The sequence below is a fragment of the Leptodactylus fuscus genome, chromosome 4 (assembly GCF_031893055.1).
Source record: "Leptodactylus fuscus isolate aLepFus1 chromosome 4, aLepFus1.hap2, whole genome shotgun sequence".
Classification (NCBI taxonomy): Eukaryota; Metazoa; Chordata; class Amphibia; order Anura; family Leptodactylidae; genus Leptodactylus; species Leptodactylus fuscus.
In genome coordinates, this window is record NC_134268.1 from 42,304,364 (window position 1) to 42,313,761 (window position 9,398).

The 9,398-nt window shown below is 43.6% G+C and overlaps 1 pseudogene; it reads right to left on the bottom strand.

The window, feature by feature from the left end:
* Positions 1 to 2,402: 2,402 nt before the first annotated feature.
* On the bottom strand, positions 2,403 to 2,517 carry LOC142201722 (small nucleolar RNA SNORA17; annotated as a pseudogene).
* Positions 2,518 to 9,398: the final 6,881 nt, after the last annotated feature.

The following is a 9,398-nucleotide window of genomic DNA, read 5'->3' on the forward strand; positions in this document are numbered from 1 at the left end:
ACATCACCCGACGTGCCTTTCATCCTCAACAGGGCTTTGTCAAGGGATATTTTGGTTTACAATGGGATTGTCAAACATCACCTCTTACCAACCATCCGTCCTTGTCAGATTACTCATGTCTTCAGGTTAAGAATAAATTGTCACTGTCATACTGTACTGAATGAATGGGTTTGAAAACTGACTGCCAACCTGCAAAGCGGAGACCGGGCGCAGGTGTGAACCCGCCCTCAGTGTCATTGTTGGGTGGTTTTTTGCATCTCAGTGAATCATTGCTGGAATAAATGCTTGCAAATCCCGACCACCGTTGTGGGACTTGTGGAGACAGGCAAACAGTACTGCTTGCTTGTTTCCATAAGTCCCATCCAGTTATTCCCAAGCCAGTAGCGATTTGCCAAGATGGGAGTAACCCTTTAAAGACAACAATTCTAAAATGTCTTTGAAAACCACAAATAAATTGACAAAGCCTCAAAATACAGCGCAGTCTGTAACATAGGTTAATTCAATGTTCCTTTAAAGCCTGAAGTCAATCTTAGCTTTCTACAGAAACTAATGGAACAAAATGACAGCCATGGTCTGTTAATACTACAGGCTTTCAAAGTGGAAACAAAGCCAAGAGACTTATTTATGCAGTAACAGCTAGTACTGCAGAGGAGAGTCAAAATATGGCTTTTGGGTTTCATTCATCACATACAACAACAAATAATTGGTATTGTTTGGATAATGAAAAGCTCTACAGTTTTCCATACTTTTTGCATCAAATTACAAATCTTTCTAGAGCTCTGCTTGCTACCATTCTTTGTTTACTTAAAGTTGATTAAAACCAGTCCATGGTCAAGTGTTGGTCAGTCCATGGTCATGTGATGGCCACTCCATGGTCATGTTATATATGGTCCATGGTCAAGTGTTTGTCAGTCCATGGTCATGTGATGTATGGCCAGGGCCGCCATCAGGAATTTTGGGGCCCCATACAGCCTAAGTGTCTGCCCCCCCCCCCCGCCATTTTAAAACGACCTTATTTTGCGACATACCAATTCTGTATTACATTTCCCTTTATTTAGCAGCATTACAAGGCTTAATCAGATTCTATTTGCAGGTAAAATCTGCTACGTGTGACAGCGCCTATAGAGAGCCAACACCATCTATAAGAGCCCTCCTAATAAATCCTCAGGGTTTATTCACATTGCATTTTTGGCCTCCCTTGCCGGGATACGTTGGAAACCAGTCAAAATCAGCTGTCAACTTATCCCTGCACGAAGAACTGGCCATTAAAAAAAAGGGGGGCCTGCAGTTCTCCATGCAGGGATAAGTGGGGAGCTGATTGTGACTGGTTACCAACGTATCCCGGCAAGGGAGGCCAAAAACGCAACGTGAATACTTTAAAGTGAAAGTCCCACCCCCAAACAGGCTGCTATGCTAGTAGCATAGCCTACATCATTATTATTCTCCAGCTAAAAACTTATATATTATATATTATTGCCCCAGTTCCCTCTCCGCAGTGTCGCACACCCGATTTCCCAACAATCCCCCCCGTCCACCCTCTAACACCTTTCCATTGCCCCCTGTACCCATACCTCCCAACTTTTGAAGAACCAAAAGAGGGATAAAATGTGCGGCGCGCTTTGCACACCGCGGGAAATTTAGCCCCACCCACTGTTATGTTGACTCCGCCCACTCATTAATTTTTCATGTGCCCGCACACTGTATAATCCTCCTACAGTCACCCGTAAATTATATGTCCCCCCTTCGTCTCTCCCCCAGCTTCATATACACCCTTCATCTGCCCCCAGATTCATGTCCCCTCCATATCTGCCCCGAGATTCATGTCCCCCCATCTCTGCCCCAGATTCATGTCCCCTCCATCTCTGCCCCCAGATCCATGTCCCCTCCATTTCTGCCCACAGATTCATGTCCCCACATCTCTGCCCCCAGAATCATGTCCCCCATCTCTGCCCCCAGAATCATGTCCCCCATCTCTGCCCCCAGATTCATGTCCCCTCCATCTCTGCCCCCAGATTCATGTCCCCTCCATCTCTGCCCCCAGATCCATGTCCCCTCCATCTCTGCCCCCAGATTCATGTACCCGCCCTCTCTGCCCCCAGATTCATGTCCCCCCTCCATCTCTGCCCCCAGATTCATGTCCCCTCCATCTCTGCCCTCAGATTCATGTCCTCTCCTTCATCTGCCCCCAGTTTCACGTTCCACATAATCCACATTACATTACACATTACACTTACCTTTTCCTCGTTCCCCCGATGCTCTCTGCGCGCCTCTCTCTCTTACTGGCGCACAGTCATCACATCGCGTCTACACTGCCGGGTAGCCGGCGGCAGCGGCGAAGTGAGGAGCTGACACAGGTCAGCTCCTCGCTTCAGCCGCTGCCGCCTCTCTCGCTGACGCTGACACATATGCGGCTGAAGCGAGGAGCTGACCTGTGTCAGCTCCTCGCTTCGCCGCTGCCGCCTCTCTCGCTGACACATATGCGGCTGAGCCAGCCGCATATGTGTCAGCGAGAGAGGCGCGCAGCGGCGAAGCGAGGAGCTGACACAGGTCAGCTCCTCGCTTCAGCCGCATATGTGTTCAACTCAGATCTGCGTCCTCTGGACGCAGATCTGAGTTGAAACAAACAGGACATACAATGACTGCTGCCGGCGCCAGGGGGCCCAGGCCCCCCCCCATTTTTAAATTTGGCCGGGCCCCTGATGCCAGTAGCAGTAGTACTGGCCTATCGGCGGCCCTGTGTATGGCCCATGTTCACATGATGGTCAGACAATGGTCATGTTATATATGGTTCATGGTCAAGTGTTTGTCAGTCCATGGTCATGTGATGTATGGCCTATGTTCACATGATGGACAGTCCATGGTCATTTCAGATATAGCCCATGGTCTTGCCACTCAAGTAGAATTGGCGATGTAATAGCAGTGGACGGATTATCTATCAATGTACGGGATGGAACAGGCAAGAGATGGTAGGGGTGTAAGTGGTGAGAGTAATGCTCCAGAGTGCTGATCCACCCACAATGCACCAACTACATCATTTGCATAAAACATCAAATGTTTTTTTTCAGATCTAAAAAGTGACATACATAACAAAGTTAAGTTGTTGATCCCTGTAATGTGCTCTATAAAAATGGAGGTTAAAGTTGATTATGCTTGGGCGAGGTGGTAAACTGCTATTAAAACGTATTTGTTGAAACTGGACAACCCCTTTAAGTGGAAGCGTAAGTGGGATCAACTGTTGGGGCAGGGCAAGACCTAAGAAGGCGAGTAGCTAGAGGAGGGTCTGGCAGGTCATTTGCTCGGGTTCCTACAGCAGATACTAATAGGCCACTCATTCAGGAAGAGGAGCAAAAGGAATCTTGCTACAGATTAAGGGCAGTCTAGCTCTGACTCCTCCCGCAATTGCTGGAAAATAATAGAAGCTGCACTGTTCAAGACCAATCACATGGGGTGAAAATTAGAAACAAGATTATTCTTGATGTTTTAGTAATGGCTGAATCCCTCAATGTACTGATCTGGTCTGGATCAGACTGATTGCCTCTTCTCTGGTTTATATACTCCGTAAACAAATGTAATTCCTGCCACAAAATCCAGCGGACTACCTTGATAAAGCTGTTACAATCACACCAAAGTCTTTTCTATCTTTGCCACAATTATTTCCCGACATCATTTATTTCGATCGGACTTCTCGAGCTTTGTGCCTCCTTCAGTGTAAAAATATAGCGTTGAGGTTTTCTTGCCATTGATTTCAGCTCCGTATATTGAAATCTTATAATTTCTTCTAATACATAATTTATATGGTTTCCTAGCGAACATAAGTATACAGTAACACATCGGCTGTATTATGTACCCCTGGGAGAATAGTGGTGAGTCATACAGAAAGCGGAGAGCAATATCTACTGTACTTCACAACATGGTGCTTCTTTACACCAGAGTATAACAAGCAGCACAAAAGATCTGCAAAGTGTTCAAGTACAAGGTAGACATAATGCATTATAGCATTGCGTTGTCTTGTCTTTATATGCCGTGTTAGGATGAACAGCTCTCCCACAGTCTTGAAAAAACTAGAGCTATTCCTTATATATACCTAAACTAGTCTTATACCTACTTTGTTTCATTTTTTTCCAGTAAAAACATATTTACCATCCAGAAACTTTCCATCAACTCCAAGTCATTGCCTCCTTCAATAGACGCCACTCCATTGATTCCAACACATTTGGAATTTTTTCTCTAGCACTGACCATTCTCGAGCAATCTTTGATGTTTCGTTCAGAACAATTGTGTTCTCTACTGTCAGGTGGGTGGTCCTAGGCTTAAGCAAAATGACAGAGACCACCCATTTGACAATATTGTGCTAGGGTATCTTTATACTGTCTAATCTAAGTTTATGCCAACTTTTAGTTGGTTTACTTTGAGTCAGAATTTTACAACACAAAGATTTCATATTATACCATGTCCTGACTTCTAAGAAGCCAAACCAACTGGTCTAGCAATTCAAAAAATTTTAGCCCAATGTAACGTCTCTGCCTGTTCTGGTCACTGCGCCACCCTCTGCTCACATGCTGTGGTGCAGGAGGCGTGTGCAGTTTGGTTCCTTGCTTAGAGTTTTTGGTTGCATTGTGTGAACACGGCTCTAGTTCTGTAATTGAATTTCCACCACACCCGTCTTCTGCCCTTGTTTGCTTCTGTTCATTAAGTGGTTAATTCTAGTCTTGCTGTGTGATTGACAGCCTATCCATCAAGTCCAGGGCAGGTTCTTCCTCCCTATTTATTCTCGGCTCACATTCACATTGGTGCTTGCTATTGCTTTGTGTGTGTTGGCTTTTCTCTCACTGTTTTTTCTTGTATTCTGATTCTTGACCTCTGGCTTTCCCTATTGACTACTCTTTTGGATATTGATTTTGGCATTGCATTGCTCGACTGTTACTGGACCCTTGGCTAGCTGACCTCCCTTTGTTGTTGTTTGTCTTGTCTGCTCTGTGTTTCACGTATATAGGAAGGGATCGTCTCCAAGTTGACGCCTATTATGTAGGGTAGGACCAGGCAAGCAGGAAGGGACAGTGGGGGGTTTCAGCTTAGGGCTCACTGTCTCTTGTGCCCCTTCCTCCAGGGTTTCCAACAGCTACTGGGGAATTGCTGTTCCAGTAATTTCCTAACACCCAAACTAGATGCCAAGATATGCTAAAGAGTAGGCCAAGTACAGAACATACACAGCAAGGTTGCTATTGAGATGAGCTAAAAAAAAAAATATGTTCCCTCTGGATGGCACCAGCTGGGCCCACAGTTTTTATATTTACAGTATTGTTAAACTAAGATATCAATAATTTTGGGAATAATGCATTGTATTTTTACATCTGTATCAATAATTTATTTTTTTTATATCTGTCTTTATAATTTGTTAGAACAACAATTAGACATTACAGAGTCATCTTAAACAGGGGTGCAGGGGGTGCAGAGGGCGCTGCCCTACCCAGGCCCAGGACCTTAGGGGACCCGTACTATAAACAATACATTATAGTGGGGGCTTGGTATAGATTTTGCACTGGGGCCCAGGAGCTTTATAACTCTGAACCCAAAAATACAAGATACTGGATCAGTTTGACAGCAATTTAAAACCTGCTATGGATACATTTTGCTGTCCCTAGATTGGTAGATGGATGGATGGATGGATAAATGGAGGGTGCAAGCCTTACCGTACAGAAATGCAAAAACAAAAATTACATAGGTATATGTTAATTTAAACTATGTTACCGTTATAGTCATTATCTATGTAGATACATTTGAGATTGTTGTTACATTTCATCAAATTATGGGAGTCATTTGACCTAAAAAGGCAACCTCATTCATATGAGATATTATACTACACAGACCTGTATTTAGCTCTGCTAAGCAAACTCATGGCATGTAGGATGCAGAGACTCTATTCTATTCTTTGGAAGATAAAAAAAAAGTTCAATCAGAACAGTGCAATGGTATGAAATGGGTGCAAGCTACAGACCTTGGTGAGAAGCCTATACACATAATCCAAAAATAGATAGATAGATAGATAGATAGATAGATAGATAGATAGATAGATAGAATCCCAAATAAGTTTAAGAACAGCACCGTGTATACATGACTTTATAGGGTGCTGGGTGCAAGACAACTATGGTCTGGTATAGAGCACCAATCCCCTTTGGAGTTCTGTCCTAGATAGATAGGAGATAGGGTTGAGCGATCATGTTCGGAAAAGATCGGATTCCGATCGGCGATCGAGAAAATTTCACGATCGCCATCGGAATTCCCAACACGATCTTTTTATATGGGATCGAGATCGGTGATTTTTCCCACAATGCTTTGCTTAGCCTTCACACTGAGTATACGCTGTATATTCAGTGTGAAGGCTCTGCTGCAGTTCCATAGGAATGAATGGAAGCAGCCGAAACACAGCCTTAACCCCCTGCGCACCGGCTGCTTCCATTCATTCGAATGGGAGGCTAAACTAAATCTCTAGCAGCTACTTACCTCTAGAGATGGCTGCTCCGGTGCCCTCCTTCTTCTTGCCTCGCTGCCTCGCCTCCCAGGTTAGTGTTTAAAGCGCTAGGTAGGCGGGGCTTCTGGCTTAGAGTGTGGGTGGGTACAGGGCGGGGAGACGTGACGTCTCCCCTCCCAGTACCCGCCCACACTCTCCTAACCCGCCCACACTCTCCTAACCTGGCAGGGAGGGGGCAGAAAAGGAAGAAAAGCAGCGTGGAGCAACAGCGAGGCGAAGAATGAAGGCACGGTGCACAGGACCAGCCATCTCTGCAGGTAAGTGGACACCAGGGGGGACTAAGTAGCCAGAGGATTAAAAAAAAATCCTCTGGCTACTTTAGTGATTCACTACACAGCATGGATTCTAACAATTGTTAGATTCCATGCTATATAGTGAATAGGATTGCTTATAATCCGATCTCCGATTAATTAAAAAATCCCATTGACTTGCATTGGGATCGGAATTGGCATTGAGATCAGGTTCGAATGAAAAATGATTGGAAATCGGATTTTAAAATCGATCCTGAAAAGTCAAGATTGGCTCAACCCTAATAGGAGATAGATAGATAGATAGATAGATAGATAAGAAATAGATAAGAAATAGATAGATAGATAGATAGATAGATAGATAGATAGATAGACAGATAGAAAGAGAGAGAGAGAGAGAGAGAGATACAGACAGATAGATGATAGATAGATAGATAGATAGATAGATAGATAGATAGATAGATAGATAGATAGATAGATAGATAGAGCTTTGAGCTAGAAAGATAGATAGATAGACAGACAGACAGATAGATAGGAGATAGATAGATAGATAGATAGATAGATAGATAGATAGATAGATAGATAGATAGATAGATAGATAGATATGCAGACACTCTCCTTTGACTGTATCATTTACAATGTACCTTATTGGTTTCTCATGTTACAGCATGGTAGTGCACATTCTGCAGACATAAATGACTACTGGTGGTTGGTATGCTGGTCTCAATGTCTGGTTTCTCCTGAAGATATTTGGTATTTCAGATCACATCCATTTAAACCTTGTCTTTGCATTTTTCATTCTCCTGCACATCCCTGCACGCGATCATTCATGGTGGTATTTGAGCACTTCAGAGGTCTCCGTCTAGGTGTCGAGCTTTTTAGAGCCTTTGTGAAAGGCCACGCACTGGAGGCTAGGCATACACAATTATTTGGATTGCATTTACATTTGACAGAAGCATTCTCTCAGAACAACAATGCTTAAATTATTATTAATCATGCTTAGCATAAATTAGCATAACATGAATAATTAAAATATTTAAACTGAAGATTATTTTTAGCTCCATAGAAAGATCACAAAATCTAAAGTTTACCAATGTAATACAAACCGAGGAGATTAGCTTAATATCCACCACATCACTTGTCACTGAAGATCCATTGGTAATTGTGGATTACGTGATGTTTTTATTTATTTTTTGATTTCTTGCTAATGTTCTGGTTTCCAGCTTAGTCTGAATTACGACTAACAATTTCAATGATTCTGTTAATTCTATGATTAATAATTATATTATAAATAGTCAGAGAAGTTCCAGAGTAAATGTTGGCCTTGAGTTGTAGTTCTCTAGACAAACGGGCGGTATATAAACCATAGTAAGTGGAGGCAAACTGCTTATCAGGCCTAGGATTGGATTTTTTTGCTTCTAGACCTATGATGGTGACAAGCGGACATCCTCTACACCCAAAGAATAGAACATTTCACCAGAATCATAGATAGGAATTAGGGATAAGTAAACCGATTCGGATCAGATTCCACACGATTTTTCCAAAAGTGTGGCATTCGGCACCCGTGAAACACTATTATACTCCGCAGATCCAAGTTGAGGTACAGGGGAGGCGAGTATAAAAAGCAAACAATTATCCTCATCTTACCTCACCTCTCCTAGGTATCCTTGTAGTATCCTCTTCCCACCACTGGCTGATATCCTATACCTTATGGTCATGTGGGGTACGTCAATGTCTTGACACTTTCTCCCATTTTCATGATGTTGGTGCATCCCACAAGAATCAGATGACTCTATAAAAGCTATGGTGTTGGGAGGGGGAGAAGTTAGGTGAAAATAACATCCTTCTGCCCTCCAGGGGGCCCTGTACATCCTAGTAACATGATATTGGACAAACGGGGCCTCCTGAAGGGCAGAAGGGGAAGTGGAGGTGGCCGTGAACAGGAGCAGGTATTGTTTAGTAAGGCCATGGGCTCACTTTATAACACCCGGTGCATGGCATAGATGCCAAGTTGAGAAACTGGGGATTCATTTGAAAAGCAGAATTGGGAACAGTACAAACACAGGTTTAGTCTGCTGCTAGAGTTGAATATGAAGTTTTCTATCTCAACCAAAGCACTTTGTTCACATCAGTACTTCTCTATATATGTCCTGTATGATCCATGGGCTATTGCTGAATCGGAGAAAGGCAGTTATACTGCAGATTCTACTCTAGTTAGAGTGAGCAATGTCATGGCAGCTACTCTCCAACCACCAGCTAAGGGAGAACTGCAATCTACAGACAGAGACAGTATGGGGGAAAACTGTAAAGAAATGCAGAATGTCAATCGTATTATATTTAGGAATTGTCTTACTCCTCATGTGCATACATATATCAGCTTAGGCCTGGTTCACATCCGTGTTTGGTAATCCATTCGGGGAGTCTGCATGGAGACACCCCCCCCCCCCAATGGACTACTGAACGTATTTACAAGTGGACAGAAAAGCTCTTCACAGTCTACTTTCCTGTCCGCATGACTCATGCGGAGACGGTGTGGAAAGCACATAGACCCTATTCTAGTCTATGGGGTCCGTGTGCTTTCACTGCATACCACTTGCCAATGCGTTCAGTAGTCCGTTCGG